The sequence below is a fragment of the Columba livia genome, unplaced genomic scaffold (genome assembly GCF_036013475.1).
Source record: "Columba livia isolate bColLiv1 breed racing homer unplaced genomic scaffold, bColLiv1.pat.W.v2 Scaffold_127, whole genome shotgun sequence".
NCBI classification, from domain to species: domain Eukaryota; kingdom Metazoa; phylum Chordata; class Aves; order Columbiformes; family Columbidae; genus Columba; species Columba livia.
In genome coordinates, this window is record NW_027043024.1 from 809,321 (window position 1) to 825,371 (window position 16,051).

Here is a 16,051-nt window from a genome sequence, read left to right on the forward strand (position 1 = left end):
AGGGGGTAGAGAAAGACAGGGAGGGGGATGTACAGATGGAGAGACAAAAAGAAAGGCAGGGAACAGAACAAAGGGACTGAGAAACAAAGCAAAGTTCAGATCAAAATGAAGAGACTGGAAAGGGAAAACATGCAGCAATGAGCTGGAGGAAGAGGAAAAGAGGGCTGAGGAGCAGGAAAGAGGAAGAGAAGACAAAGAAAAGGCAGAGCCAGCTGGACAGGGGAGATATAGTGAGAAGGGATGGGGCCGGGAACAGGCAAGGAAGACAGAAAGACAAACAGGACAGAAAGACATCAAGAAGGAAAAGGGGCAGTAATCTGGACAGAGATGGAGAAAGAAGCAGCAGGGAAAGGGAAGACAGGCAGAAAGACAGAGAGGGAGCAGTAGAGACAAACAACAATAAGAGTTGGGTGTACGATAGAGATTGGGAAAAAATCCTTTGGTGGGCAGCAAGATGGAGAGGGAGTGAAAAAGAAGAGGGGCAGGAATAGGCGCAGGGAGCAGGACAGAGGGATACCGTGAGAAATGATGGGGCACGGAGCAGGACAGAGCAACAGACAAGAATGACGACAAAGAGAAACCAGGGATGGTGAGAACACAGAGGGGTGGAGACGGAGAGGGAGACACGAGAAACCCTGCACAGAGATTCAGAAGGGTGGAGGAATAGGTGAGGAAGCAGCAGAGGGACAGAGGGAGAAGAGATGAAGAGGAAGAAGGGCACAGTAGGAAAGAGGAGGGAGCAGGGAGGGACTGGGACACAAAACAGGGTGAAATGTCCCCAAGGGCCCAGGACTCACCACACTTCCTGCTCTCTGCACTGCCAGGCAAGCTGTGGAGTTCAGGCACTTCTGTCTGTGAGAAATGCAGTTGTGATTCGTGCTGAGATGTTTGATGTTTACAGATACAACCAAATGAGGCTTGGGCTCTGAACCTGGAAAAAGGAAAAGGTGGTTAAGTTCTATGTAAAAAGTCCTGGAACTTGTTTATGAGGTTATATTGATAGAGGGAGCTAACATTTTCAGGGTTAACCAACCACATAATAAGGGCCTACTAATGAACTAACACTTGAAGCCACATAACGAGTATCTAGTTTAGAGCCACATGTAACCAGTTGCGTTAAGAAAAAACAGAATCTCAGCAAATGCCGAGATCAGAAGTTTTACAGCACCAGCTATAACCTTGAGGAGACAAGACAGCCAAGATGGACAGCAAAAGGGGGCCAGTCTGGTTTCGGTAGACTTGGTAGCTTGGGAGACCCATAGAGACCACAGAGACCATAGTGACCCAGAGACACCCACAGAGACCATAGAGACCCATAGAGACCCTGCGCAGGTGCAACAGGGGAGGGACAAGGAGGAGACTATGGAAATGGTTCTCTGAGACGCATTTTAATAAGAATCGGGAAAGGTTATGAATATGTACAGGCGTTCCTGGGGTCATTATGAATATGTAACACCTTACTGTATTTAAGCACACCTCTTATTGTTTCAAGGTTTGCTTGTTGGGCAGAGCGAATCCCCCGTGCACCCAGCGCTGTTTTGCTTATGCTCTAATGAACACGTGTTTAAGGAATACAATTAAGGAATTGGATTAAATGTTGTTTATCCATAGAAAATGCCTAAGTTATTTATTTCATTGCTTTACAACAAGTGATCGAATCTGCTATAGAAAAGTTCAACCACCCCCTGTATAGCAAAGGATAAAAGAAATTATGGATTTTTGTTGCATCTAATCCGTAACGCAAGTACCAATTAAAAATACATTAGCAGTGGGTTCCTTCAAATATTCCCTGTGCAGGCAGTTCCTGGCACGATTATATTAGCGTTCTTACTATTTTACAGGAGAAACACAGGGCACGGCTGATTTTGCCCACGTGCAGCGCAATGATCCCACGAGTGCGGTGAACCTGGTGAAAGGCCCTAGAGAAGGAAAATCAGGCTCCGTGTGCAGAGCCAAAACAGAAACCCTTTTCAAACTGTTTAATTTTAAAAACCTACAACGGCTATAAAGTAGAAAAAAGAGCAGTGATTGTGTATAATGACACAATTAGATGGTTTTTCAGTTTCATGATGTGCTCTTTTACTAAAACGTGTCTGCTGGAGTGGATATCCTGGACACGAACAGGCAGGTTCCTGGTGTTGTGCCCATGGTGATTCATCCACTGTGGCCGTGGGTGTCAGGCCTTGATACAACAGACACAAAACCTTGGGAGGGAGGTGATCACAGGAAAACACTTAAAGATAATGAGCTAGCAGACTTGATTTAATCTTTAGTTAAAAATACACATGGCTGCTGTCTTTTTTCCAGTTTAGCTAGGACGGGCTCCAATATCTCTATTAATTCTAATTACAACACGTGACAAAAATTAAGGGGGGAAAGCTTTGTTTTTACAACGGTAAATACAGTCTAAATCGTCCACCCTGGACTGACTGAGGGACAATTTTGATCTCATGTTCTCTGTGTATTCTACACCAATAGCTGTTCTTCAAAAACCTTTTACTGGTTTTCATTTCTTTCCCTGATTATCCTTTTTCAAAACAAATGGATCTGAAGGGGATAAAGACAATGCATATGTAACATTATGTATTGTGTAATATGCCTTATGTAATAGGCAATATAGGATTTAAAATATATATCTTACTATGTACTACATGAAGCACATTACTATACTACACATCTCAAAGTATACCCACCTAGACCTGTGCAGCATATTAATGTTATTTACAGTGGCCGCCAATAATTACAATATTCAATCAGATTCTCCCTGGTTGACTCCCTGTTGAACAGCAAACGATCCTTTTCCAATGTCAGAAAATACAGCCCGGGGGGATTTCTCCCAAATCCCTCCTGTCGATTGTCCACTACCTACTTCACAATCACAATAACAGACAATTGGTGAACCGTAAGTACTGGACTATAAAATCACCCAAGACACAAGTAACAACAACAACAAACCACTAAAGACACAAACAATTATACAATTGCTAAGGCACAAACAGCAAAATCACTAAAGGTACCTTTATCAAATTACTGTTCCCTCGTTTTTCTCTTTTCTTTATTGTTTTCTCATTTTTCTCTTAAATTTTTTCTTTCTTTCTTTTTTCAAGTTCCCCAGTTTACCAAAATGCGCAGACGCGAATGCGCAGACCCAACGCGCTGGTGTCGCCCACGTCTCGCGCAGGCAGCGTGCCAACCCAACCAGACAATGAAAGTGCCTTATCTCATTGATGGGGTTTTACCCGCGTCCCGAGCTGGTCCGAGGATCTGTGGTCCCTTCCGGGAACTCCCCGGCACCGGCACAAGGTCCCAGAGATCCTGGGGTCCACGGGAGGTCAGGCAGATCATCCCATCCTCGTCGCCAGAAAATGATATCAAAAAGTCGGCAAAGAGACTCTTTAACACTGGCCGTACTTCACTGGCAGTAATCCCTCCTGGATTAACACCCTCTCTGTTGGCAATCAGGGCAGGACATAAGAACACTCCTGGCCTGATCCACCGTAATTTGAAATTGTCGTTTTAACGACTTTGCACTCTGGTGAAAGGATTTATGTGATAATTTAGCTTGCTCCAAGGCTTAAGGCACAGTGAGCGGCACAGCTTGTGCATCGGCCCTCCTATTGCCTTCCGCAAGTGGTCCTGGAAGGGCAGTGCGAGAGCAGGTGTGCATTGCATAATAACCATGATGTCTATCATTTATTAGAAACCATAGCATTCTCAATTCAGCCATCAACAGAGGATTATCCTCTTCCTTAAGAAAAGAAGCTTCCAGGTCATTAAGTATGCCAGCTGCATAATATGAGCCAGTTACCACATTCAAAGGTTTGTTACAGAACACCTCAAAGCAATCCTAACAGCTGTCAGCTCAAGAACTTGTTTGAATCTTGGTCTCTTTTTGTACCTTGTGTTTGCAGCACTGGGTACCTGAGTTTAGCCACGTCATTACAACTTTACGTGAGCGACCAGAGGCATCAGTAAATACAGTCTTGTCGCTTACCGGTCGTTGCTGACAGCAGCGTTTGCCGTACAACGGTAAATTACCAATTTCAGCCCACAGTTTATGTTGAGGGTAACAAACTCATATGTTCCCTGCGTATGTTGCCAATGCAATCTGGAAATTCACATCTTCAGTTAATTAACATTATGAATTCTCCTTCATTGTAGGAAGAAATATACCTTCAGGTCTACCCAATACATAGCATATAAACATTCTCTGCCTTTCATTATTGGTTTTGCATACATTTCTTTTCTTATCCAAACTGTTATCATTGGTGTGTGAGCTAGAAAAACCCATACGGACACAATTACCTTTCTCCCTCCTTGAGCTCTCCTGACCTGCGGTTCCACCACCGGTGTCTTCTTTCTTGATCCCTCTTGACTGGCAGGTGCGCTCCAACCCTCTTTATCCATCACTCTTCCTCACGGGTTCACCTCCTTCCTTGCTTTTCCTTTGCACGCTGCTCCACCTGGAGAGAAACACACGGAGGACTGAGCTACACCAGCCCAAGGGCACTACAGTCAGACAGGGGCTGAGTCCGGGGCTGACACCTCCCCACACCCCACAGCGAGCCCACCTTGCCTTGGCACCAGCCCCTCACACAGCCCTTCCCCTCAGCTCTGCCCTCCCTGCAGCACAGCTTCCGCACGTGCCCTGCTCAGGCTGGACCCCAATGTCACGGGTTAGAGATGTCACAGCTCAGTACAAATGCCCACGGTCCTCGCCTGCTCTTTGGTACTTGCTGGACCCCAATGTCACGGGTTAGAGATGTCACAGCTCAGTACAAATGCCCACGGCCCTCACCTGCTCTTTGGTACTTGCTGGACCCCAATGTCACGGGTTAGAGATGTCACAGCTCAGTACAAATGCCCACGGCCCTCACCTGCTCTTTGGTACTTGCTGGACCCCAATGTCACGGGTTAGAGATGTCACAGCTCAGTACAAATGCCCACGGCCCTCACCTGCTCTTTGGTACTTGCTGGACCCCAATGTCATGGGTTAGAGATGTCACACCTCAGTACAAATGCCCACGGTCCTCACCTGCTCTTTGGTACTTGCTGGACCCCAATGTCACAGGTTAGAGATGTCACAGCTCAGTACAAATGCCCATGGTCCTCACCTGCTCTTTGGTACTTGCTGGACCCCAACGTCACAGGTTAGAGATGTCACAGCTCAGTACAAATGCCCATGGTCCTCACCTGCTCTTTGGTACTTGCTGGACCCCAATGACCCGGGTTAGAGATGTCACAGCTCAGTACAAATGCCCACGGCCCTCACCTGCTCTTTGGTACTTGCGGAGGGTCACGTCGCTGTGCCCCAGGGCACTGGCCTGCACGGCCCTGCCCGGCAGCGGGAGCCTCTGGAGCTGCCGGCCGGTTCTCCAGCTTTAGGGTCACCCGCAGCAGCCCGCTCTCCTCAGCTCTGCACACCCAGCCAGTTGCGCCGCCCAGGCAAAGTCAGCTTCACCCTCTGCCCTACACCTCACCTGCAAACAGCCAACTCTTCAGCTGACAACCGCCCAAAACACATCCACAAACTCTCCAAATCTCAGCCTTTCGCTTTCAGCTGCTGCCTCTGGTGCATCTCACAGACAAGGCTCCAAAATCCCCTCATCCTGCAATAACACTCCAGCACTCATCGCCTGCGGGAACAACCGCCACAATACCATGCAAACACCAACCAGTTCTGGCACGGAAATATCGCTTTCTCCTCAAGATTCCACCTATACCAACTGCTGACAAACACACGCTGTCCTCACCAAAGCCAAACGCTGCGACAACCAGCGACAACTCAAATCCGCGTGTGCGGCGCAAAATCGCAGGTGTGAGCTGACGCAGAGCTGGGCTTGACAGCTGCAGAGTGTGCACCCTGTGGCTTAACGTGGCCAGTCACTGCCATTCCGCCTTCTCCCTGGGAGAAGCGCATGAGCACAGGCTGCTTCAAGGAACCATGCGAACGGTTTGGATCTCTGGGTCTCTGAGGGCGAGAGTAACAAATGTGATCTGTGTGTGGCGCAGGAACTTCCCGTCCACTTGCTCCTCCATTCAGTCAGGTGCTGCAAGAGAGGGACAGAGAAAGAAACAGTTAGGACCGGATTAACAACCTCGTCACCCCTGTCCCCAAACCTGCAGGCGTCCTAGGAGGCCTGATCTAAGTTTGGCTCTTCTCCCTCTCTTTGCTGGAATACTTCACCGCACAAGTTTCTGTCATGAACACTCTCTGAACCAATCTGATGTGTTCATAGTTCCCAGCCCAGCGTCCATTCCTCAAGGTACCTCAGCATTTCCCTTTAAAACCACACCTTAGTGCCATCCCGTCCTGAGCTACCTCAGCATTGCCCACTGCAGCCTCCCCGATGTCACCCCCTCCCTGAGCTCCCTCAGCCTTTCCCGCCCAAGCTCCTTCCACGCCGTCCCGCCCTCAGGCTCCTCCGCCGCTCCCGCCGCTCCCCCCGTTCCCGGCTCCTCCCCGCGGCAGCGCCGCCCCCGCCCCTCGCGCCCCCTGGCGCCCCCACGGCGGCCCCGGCCCCGCCTGCGCCGCTCCCGACCCGGCGCTGCCCCCTCCCGCTCGCTTTCCTCCCTCTGCCCTGCGGCACCACGGGCTCCCCCCTCCGCCCCACGGCCCCGCCCGAGCCCCGCGCAGCGCTCAGCCCGGGGCTCCCTTCCCTCACAGCCGCCCGCGTGTTTCCCCCTCGCCCCTTTCTCGGCCCGGCCCGGGGCCGCGCTCTTGCGGCTGGCTACCCCTCGCCTTCCTCCTGCCGAACCCAGCCCGTCCCTCCCCCTCCAGCCTCCCCCCTCAGCCGGGACCGGGGCGGCCCCGTCCAGTCTCCCCGCTGTCCGCCCGCCCCTCGCTCACCGCCGGCCCCGCCGCTCCTCGCGCGCTGCTCCCGCCGCCGCACCGCCGGCACGCGCTCCTCGGCCCGCGCGCTTCTGCAGCGTGGCCCCGCCCAGCCCGCGCAGGAGCCAATCCCGTCCGCGTCCGCCACCGGGCCCCGCCCCCCCTCCCGGCCCGGAGCCGCCGGCGGCCGCAGAGCGGCGCTGTCCGCCCGCAGCGCGGCCCCGGCCCCGGCGGGTCAGCGGCAGCGGGGCCGGGAGCGCTCGGGCTGCGCCTGCCCGGGACGGCCCGGGACCGAGGGCTCCGCCGCTGCAGCCCGTTTCGTGCCGTTTGCACCCCGGCTTACACGGCTGCAGCCTTCCTGCTGCTGCAGCTCACACATCTTTCTTCCTTCGAACTGCACAGCAGGTCACACTCACAAACGTTCCGTGCTCGTTGGCGTAAGAATATCTGCAGAAGGATCTACAAACATTACACAGATATACCACCGACCACAGCTTTCTGAGCTTTCAGGTTAAAGTTCCTGTAGATAATCCATGTTTCAATCAAACAGACACCACCAGCAGAGCTGCTGCCTCTGCTGTCTTTGTTCAGAAAGAAGTGACAACACCAGAAAACACATTGGCAGCCGGTGCTTTGACCAGTGAAGGTGGGATCTGCAAAAGTCTGATTAGACCAAACAGCCTGAGGTCTTTATCAAGCTGCAGATCTGCCAAGAATGCTAAAATGCAAGAGTTTACTCCTGCAATATTCCACAATGGAACAGCCACTTCATATCAGATATGATCTCAAAGTTCCAAACCAGTACATTAAAAATCTATCACTAGGTATTAGAAGACCACTGCAAGATCTTATTGCTTTTTGAGTTCAATAATAATGTTTCAATAAACCAAAACCCAAACAGTTTCTGTGGTCTGTTGCTCATCCTCCTTTTCATTCATTAGCACTGCAGCAATCAGTTTTTATATGACGTGTCAACAGAGGCGATTGAAAAACCCCAAACAAAACTTATTGAAGCCCACGGACCCCCCGCCCTCCCTGCCCTCCCCCCCACCCTGAGCCCCACGATCACCGCTTGGTGCGGGAGAGGAGCACAACTCGACATGTTGTATCTGTGATGCTGTATCTATTATGCTGTACCTAGGATGGTGGGTACATCACAGCATCACAGTGTGTTTGGGGTTGGAAGGGCCCTGGAAAGCCCATCCAGCGCAATCCCCCCATGGAGCAGGAACACCCAGATGAGGTTACACAGGAAGGTGTCCAGGCGGGTTGGAATGTCTGCAGAGAAGGAGACTTCACAACCCCCCTGGGCAGCCTGGGCCAGGCTCTGCCACCCTCACCGGCAAGAAGCTTCTTCTCAAATTTAAGTGGAACCTTTTGTGCTCCAGTTTGCACCCATTGCCCCTTGTCCTGTCCCTGGTTGTCACCCAGAAGAGCCTGGCTCCATCCTCCTGACACTCACCCTTTCCATATTGATCCCCAGGAATGCGTCGCCCCTCAGTCTCCTCTTGTCCAGCTCCAGAGCCCCAGCTGCCTCAGCCTTTCCTCACACGGGAGATGCTCCACTCCCTCCAGCATCTTGGTGGCTGCGCTGGACTCTCTCCAGCAGTTCCCTGTCCTGCTGGAACTGAGGGGCCACAGCTGGACACAAGATTCCAGGTGTGGTCTCCCCAGGGCAGAGCAGAGGGGCAGGAGAACCTCTCTGACCTACTGACCACCCCCTTCTAACCCACCCCAGGTACCATTGGCTTCCTGGCCACAAGGGCCCAGTGCTGGCTCACAGTCATCCTGCTGTCCCCAGGACCCCCAGGTCCCTTTCCCCTACACTGATCTCTAATATGTAATTTCCCAACCTATACTGGAACCTGGGGTTGTTCCTGCCCAGATGCAGGACTCTACACTTGCCCTTGCTAAATTTCCTCAGGTTATTCTCCGCCCAACTCTCCAGCCTGTCCAGGTCCCGCTGGATGGCAGCACAGCTCCCAGTGTCACCACTCCTCCCAGCTTGGTGTCACAAAACTAAGGCATCTGAAATGCCAAGGGCTTAGAATGCAATCAAACAGTGTTACTTTATTATTTTGCCCGTAAAGCGGCACGCGATAGCGAGAGAGTAAGAAAACGGGAAAGGAAAATGAAACGGGGAAAGAAGAAGGAAAAGATGGGAACGAGGACTGGTTTACCAGCAGGTGAGTTCCAAAGGCGTCCCTCTGGTGTCCAGTCCCGTGGAGTCCTGCTGGTCCTCCGTGGTGGTTTGGGATCCTCTGGTGGGGAGATCTCAATGATGTCCAGTCAGGAACCATCTTTATACTTCTTCACCCCCCTCGCTCCCATTGTTTCAGGCCAATCTCCGCCTTTGTTTCTCAATCCGGGTTTAAATGTGCAGGCTTGAAAAGTCTTCGCCTCTCTTGCCAGCGCTTGTCTGCACCTGCGTGGCCTCATTCAGGGGTATCTCTGTGGTCCATCGGGTGGCCTCAGGACCCTTGGCGAGCTTCTGGGCATGCTCTTTTCTGTTGTCCTTTGTTCGAGGGAGTGGGTGGGGGACAAGGAGTGACTGAGGCTGCAGGTAAGAATCCATCTTCTGGACGGCAGCGATTGTCCCTGGGTCAGAGAGACCCGTCTAACAATCCCTTTTAGGAGGTGGGGGCTGGCTTGGCTGAAGCAGCATGCAAACTCCACACAGCAACCAGTGTTAGCAGTAGCCTTCCAGGCTGGAGACACCTGTGCACCACAATGCTTCTCCTCAGGCCTCTCTCTAAGTCACTGTCAGTCTGTTCTTGGTGGCGATGTTCAGGCAGATTCTGGTTTTGGACCGACTCTTACAGAGCTGGAGCAGATTCTGAGAGTTTGCTGTTCCAGAAAGGTTTGGCTGGTGCAGCAGCGGAGAGGTAACGGCCAGCTAGGATGGGTCCCCAGAGGGATGCTTTGGGACCGGTGGCACGTGCATCTCCCTAACCAGGCAGTAGAATGCGCTTTGGGCCCGGTAGAAGGAAGGTGGCAGAGGCAATGCATTGGAGAGCTGGCAGGCTAAAACTGGGAGTTGGATGAGGCCACCTCCTTTAGCAAGTGAGTCACTGAACAGCTCACAAGCACTGTAATAGCGCACCTTGAGAGAAACTTGGTTGTCACTAAAGGGGAAAACGGTAGATTCTATTGCTGAAAACGGACTGTGTGGTTTTGTGAATGTGGCTTCAGCCTATTTCTTCAAAGGAGACTCATACCTACTTAAGAAAACTCATGACGATCATGTTGAAAACAAAGAATCAGCGTGGTGAGGCTGTCAAGTGGCCCTTGGTTTGTCCTGCAAACAACCTCTGAATGCGGATTCTTGCAGGTGCAGCGGAGCAGGCAGCAGCATCTGAGTAAAGCTCTGGGGGACCGGGTCCTGTGTGCTGGGGACAGCTTCCCTCGCCATTCTCTGCTCCCTCCTCCTTCAAGCAGGGGCTGCCCCAGCCGCGCACAGCCAGTCCCAGCCGGGCCCGGAGGTGGGTGTCTCCATGACAACCGCCCGGGCTCTGTGACGTCATAACCAGAGGCCATTGTGACGCGGGGGTCCCCGCCCTGATCGTGGGGGTATTTAAGGAGCGAGAGCCCTGGGGTGCTCACTCCCAGGAGAGCAGCTTCTCAGGAGCAGCAGCTTCTCAGGAGGCAGCAGCTTCTCAGGAGGCAGCATCTCCCCTGGGTGCCCATTGCGGCTCTTTGATAGAGGAGACCCAAGATGCCAACTGACAAGGAGGTGTCCTGCTCCTCCTCCTGCCCGCAGATCAGCCACAGCCTGGGCCAGCACACCCTCCAGAGCACCTGGGTCACCCCCTCGGTCCAGGAGCACTTGCAGGACCACCATAAAGGTCCCCAGGAGGGGTCTGGCTGGCCTCGCAGCACCAACAGCGAGGCAGCAGCAGAGGCAGAGTGCCCGGCACCTGCCCCACAGGGCCCCACAGCCGACGACGCGGCTCTGTGGGACACAGCCCAGCGCATCGTCAGTGAGGCCGTGCGCAGGGCTGTGGCTCAGATCATGGCAGCTGGCCAGGAACCAGAGGAACAGCAGGACCTGGCCCAGCCCATGGACCTGCAAGATGAGAACAGCAAAGAGGCGTGCCAGGGCGGAGACACCATCCAGAGCATCTGGATCAACCCCTCGGTCCAGGAGCACCTCCGGGACGTCCCTGCAGGTCCCCAGGAGGGGTCTGGCTTGCCCAGCTGCACAGACACGGAGGCGGCAGCAGAGGCAGAGCGCCCGGCACCTGCCCAGGACAGCCCCACAGAGGACGATGTGGACCTGTCAGACATTGTGGAGTACATCATCAGTGAGGCGGTGCGCAGGGCTGAGGCTGAGATCCAGGGACCTGGCCAGCAACCGGTAGAACAGCAGGACCTGGCCCAATGCACGGATGTTCCAATGGCAGCACCAGCACCTGCAGGACTTGAAGCCATTGAGGCTCATTTGGCAGGAGAGGATGAGAGACAGGCCAGCACAGCCCCTCTTGTCCCAGCTGCAAAGGAGGAAGAGGAGAACACGGTTTCTCCAATGTCTGCAGAGCATGGGGGAGAGACCAGCGCAGACATCGCCTGCCCAGCGCAGGGCCCGGCTCCACGGCGACGGCCTTCCCGGTTCAGGAGGGCGCTCCGGGCTCTGCGCAGGGCTTTCCGCTGCAGCTGCACCGCGGGACAGCAAGAGGAGTAGAGCCGTGACCGCGGCGTTCACCTGCCCTGAGGACATGGTGCTGCCAGCCTCTGCTCGGCCTTGGATTGTTTTCAAAATCAATAAAGCCAAAAAAAAAAAAAAAAGACAAGTTTTCCCCCTGTGCTCCTCTGTTCCTGCTCCATCTCGGGACAAAGAAGGCTGCAGGAAATCTCTGTCCTCGGGGTGTCCCGGCCTTGGTTGCCGGAAGCCCTGGGCTGGTGCTGCCGCAAGCCGGCAGTCTGGCTGGATCCCCCTCAAGCTCCCTTCCCACCCGCCTGTCTCCAGTTCCAGTCCAGGACTTGGAACATTTGAGATCTATTGCCGACTTGGCCTGGTTGACCTGCACCGTACGGCATCCCCTTCGTCTCACAAGGAACCTGCCCATTGCAGGGGTGTTTCAGAGCACCTGCATGAGCTGATACAAGCGAGACCCTCCAAACCCTCATGTGGTCCCTCTCCTCCACCGAGGGTCTTCCAAGTCAGGAAGAGCCGGCTGCTCGCTCCCTTGCTGGAAATCTGAGCCATGACCCATCTCTGCACAAGGCTCTGATGCACAAGGCTGCCAGCGTCACGAGAGCACGTTCAGGCCTGAGACACCGGGGAGAAGCACTGCAAACAGTGCTGGTCTTGACAAGAAATCCACCTGCTCAGAGCTTCGTCCCAGATGCGAGTTACTCTGCCCTGGGTTTCTGGGGTCCAGAAATGGAGGGAGGCTCAGGTATTAACCCAGTCAGCCAAGAGCCGCAGCAGCTGCTGATCCCTGTGTGGCGCATTGCAAACCAGCCATGGCTGTCTGTGGCTGCTGCATGGCCCGGGCTGCAGCCTTCGCAGCATCCTCCTCTTCCCCAGCACCCCCGTGCACTGCACAGACCCAGAGCTGATTGCAATGGCTGGGGCAGCACCGGGCAGCAGCAGCATCTCTCTCCCCAGCCTCCAGTTGCCCTGCAGGGAATTTCTGCCTGGGAAGGGCAGAGTTGTATTGCGATCGGCCGGGGGCTCAGGACAAAGCACAGCACCGCCACGTCCCCGGAGCAGAGCCCTTCTTTTCCTGGCTTGGACTGGTGTATTCCTCCTGCTCACAGCGCGGTCCTTCTCTGGGATAAGGTGACGCCAGCACTTTCAGGGAAGTTGGAACGTCATGATGGAGTGCACGTGAAACAGCCACACTTCCCGAAAAGCCAAAGGAGTAAAACTGACATGGAACAAAGCAAGTAACTTGCCACAGCTGTCCAACCTGCGCTCCTCAGGCGGGAGGTGACCGGCGACATGTTCTGGTGCTGCGGGGCTGTGCCGCAACAAGTCAGTTGGGGCCGTGGCCAGAAAGGTAGTGATGTACATCTAGAGATACCCACATCGTTCTGTGGGAAGCATCTGTTTCCTCGGCACGATTTGGAACACTTTTGACACACGGGACTTGCTGTGCCCTAAATCACAGCTGCGTTGACTCCTCTAAGGCTCCCAGTTCCAATTCAGCAGGTGCCCAGTTCAAGGTGTTGACTCAGCAATGTGTACTTCACTTTAATCTGTATTATGTGTTCTCTCTGAAATCAACACTTCCTTCCTAGGAGCAATCTGGGTCCCAGTGTAGGCTACGAAGCCATTGGACTTGTTGACAGTAGTTTACCAACAGTAATTTGCCAACAGGAGGAGTTCTTGCTAAATTAACAGCAAAAGCCATGCTGGACACAGTATTCCAGATGGGGTCTCACCAGGGCGGAGTAGAGGGGAAGGAGGACCTCTCTCGATCTACTAACCACCCCCCTTGTAATACACCCCAGGATGCCATTGGCCTTCCTGGCCACAAGGGCCCAGTGCTGGCTCATGGTCATCCTGTTGTCCACCAGGACCCCCAGGTCCCTGTCCCCTACACTGATCTCTAATATGTAATTTCCCAACCTATACTGGAACCTGGGCTTGTTCCTGCCCAGATGCAGGACTCTACACTTGTCCTTGTTAAATTTTATCAGGTTATTCCCCACCCAACTCTCCAGCCTGTCCAGGTCCCGCTGGATGGTGTCACAGCTTCCAGTGTCACCACTCCTCCCAGCTTGGTGTCATCAGCAAACTTGCTGATAGTACACTCTATTCCCTCGTCCAAATCGTTAATGAATATATTGAATAACATTGGCCCCAGTACTGACCCCTGAGGCACTGCACTAGATACTGGCCTCCAACTAGACTCCGCTGCATTGACGACCACTCTCTGGCTTCTCTCCTTAAGCCAGTTTGCAACCCACCTCACTACTCTATTGTCTAGACCACACCTCCTCAACTTAGCTGTGAGGATGCTGTGGGAGACCAAATACTTTCACAATATGCCTGGATACATTTAGTTTTCAAGGACAGCGTCTGCGAGTACGCGGCTGAGGAAAACATGCAGGCCGACTCAATGTGAGTAATAAAGCATGATTCAACTTTATTGCCCGAAATAGCGCGTATTTATACCAAACACAGTAATTATGCATACTTGTCTCTGCCTAATAGGCTTTGCACTAAAAAGGTTACGTTTACTTCCTCCACCTACTTGGGTTTAGTTAACTATGCACATTCCGCATTCCTCTGACCCTTATCTCTTCAAGAACAGACCCCATTCCTCTGACCCTTATCTCTTCAAGAACAGACCCCATTCCTTTGACTCTTATCTCTTCAAGGATATGCAGACCCTGCCTTAGTCAGTACTTTTCCATTTCCCCCTTCCCCACGCCCTAATATTCAAGCTAGCTAAGGCCTAGTTATGTCAACTAAAATGGGCTCTGCTCGTACACTTGCTCGGTGGACTCATGTCCACACTCCTTGAGCCAATCCCTGACAAGGGTCCTCCAGGCACAGCAATGGTTCACATCAAAACACAAGTAAAACTCCAAAAGGAATGGAAGGTCATCAAGATAAGCTGTTGCTACTTCAGAAACAGCTAAAGGATAATCCTAAATACTGTGAGACTACTACTGAATTTAGTAAGACAAGGTGTAGGTAGACCTGAGATGTCTCTGTGTCTTTGCATCAGATGTCACCAGCAAAGTCTTCCAGGCCTTTGTGCTTTCAGCCAGGACTCTGGAGGACAACAACTGTGGTGGATGGGGATCAAGCCAGGGGTTTCATGAGCAAACTGCAGCCTTACCAGCCCTTGGGACCAGGGGGTTTGCATCCAAGAGTGCTGGGAGAGTGTTTTTCCCCAGTTGATGCTGGTCTGGTATGAACCCAGAAAGAAATGCACTCAGACTCTGAGGTATTGTTTAAAATGCTGTTCATTAGGTCTGGCTCTACAAGAGGGCTATCACAGAGGCAATCTGTGTCCCTCTAGATGGTGGAAACCCAGGTGGTGTAGCACTGAACAAGCTTCCGAACATCCACTGCCAGGAGGCACCCCATGTTTTGTCAAAGCACTGTGACATTTTTGGATGATATGAGGTGAGGTGGGACAGCTTGCTGAGCTGTGGTGTTTCAGCTGAAGGATACAGGGTCTGCTGGAGAGAGTCTCAGGGAGGGTAGGACAGAGGGATCCCCCTGTGTGAAGGATCAGCTCAGATATATGGAGCTGCTCAATGACATGGGCAACAGGTTGATTTATCTTGTGTGAGTGAGGATGACAGAGAAGTTGGTGAGGATGACACTGTTTTGGCAGTGAGCACTTTGAAGATGTGATAGCAGAATTCCCCCATGGATACCGATGCAGAGTGTCTCCTGAGGAGGTGTGGACAGACAGGAAAAGCAGATTCAACTCCAGCAGGTCCCCACCACAGATGGGCTGTGTCCATCAGTGCCAGCCCCTCTCCTCAGACCAGAACAAGAGTCCTGCTCCAGCAACAGAGCAGCCTGACCCAAAGGAGTGTCTGCAGAAAGAGGTTTCTCTTCCTCCTGGATTCCTCCCTGCAGGCACAGAAATGCTCCCTTGCTCTTCTCCAGGGACATCCCTTTCCCCAGGTGAGGGTGTCCAGCCTGGCCTGGCCGGCTGGTCCTGCTTCCCTCCCTGTGCTCCCCACAGGGCCCTGAGCTGGCGATGCTGCTCTGCAGAGCGAGGGGCTGTGGTGCCCTGGGGCCATGGGCTGACTCTGCTCTGGCCACGCTGGTTGGGCTGGGAAACAGAGCCAGCTGGATGAGGATCACTGCTGCTGAGCCCTTGCCATCTTCCCAGCTGGCTCAGGAGCCCAGGACAAGGCTGGGCAGGACCATGGGGTGTCTCTCATGGCACCAAGGGCAGGGGAGGGCTGAACCAAGATGGTGTCCTGAAACATCCTCCAGTCTGACATCTTTTGGCATCCTGGCTCCTCACAGCCTGTCCTGGCATTGAAGGGCCCTTGTTACCCTGTGCCCTCCTCAGGTTCACCTCTTCCTCTGGGACACCTTGCATGATCACTCCTTTTACCAGGACTGTTTTGTTTAACCCAGCAGGCAGCTGAACATCACACACAGCCCTTCTCTTACTCCCTCCAGCCCAGTGGGATGGGAGAGGGAATCAGGCAAGAAAGAAACATCTTGGGTTAAAATGAAGACAGTTTAATGAGACAGAAAGGCAAAACAATAACAATAGCAACAATAGC

General features: G+C 53.1%; 1 long non-coding RNA gene across 1 annotated transcript; it reads right to left on the minus strand.

The window, feature by feature from the left end:
• Positions 1-631: 631 nt before the first annotated feature.
• Positions 632-5,967, minus strand: LOC135577622 (uncharacterized). The gene is made up of 3 exons (XR_010469331.1): positions 5,754-5,967; positions 4,306-4,463; positions 632-931 (listed from the first exon to the last, which is right to left on the minus strand). It is a non-coding gene; the product is annotated as an uncharacterized LOC135577622 (long non-coding RNA).
• Between the last annotated feature and the right edge of the window lie 10,084 nt (positions 5,968-16,051).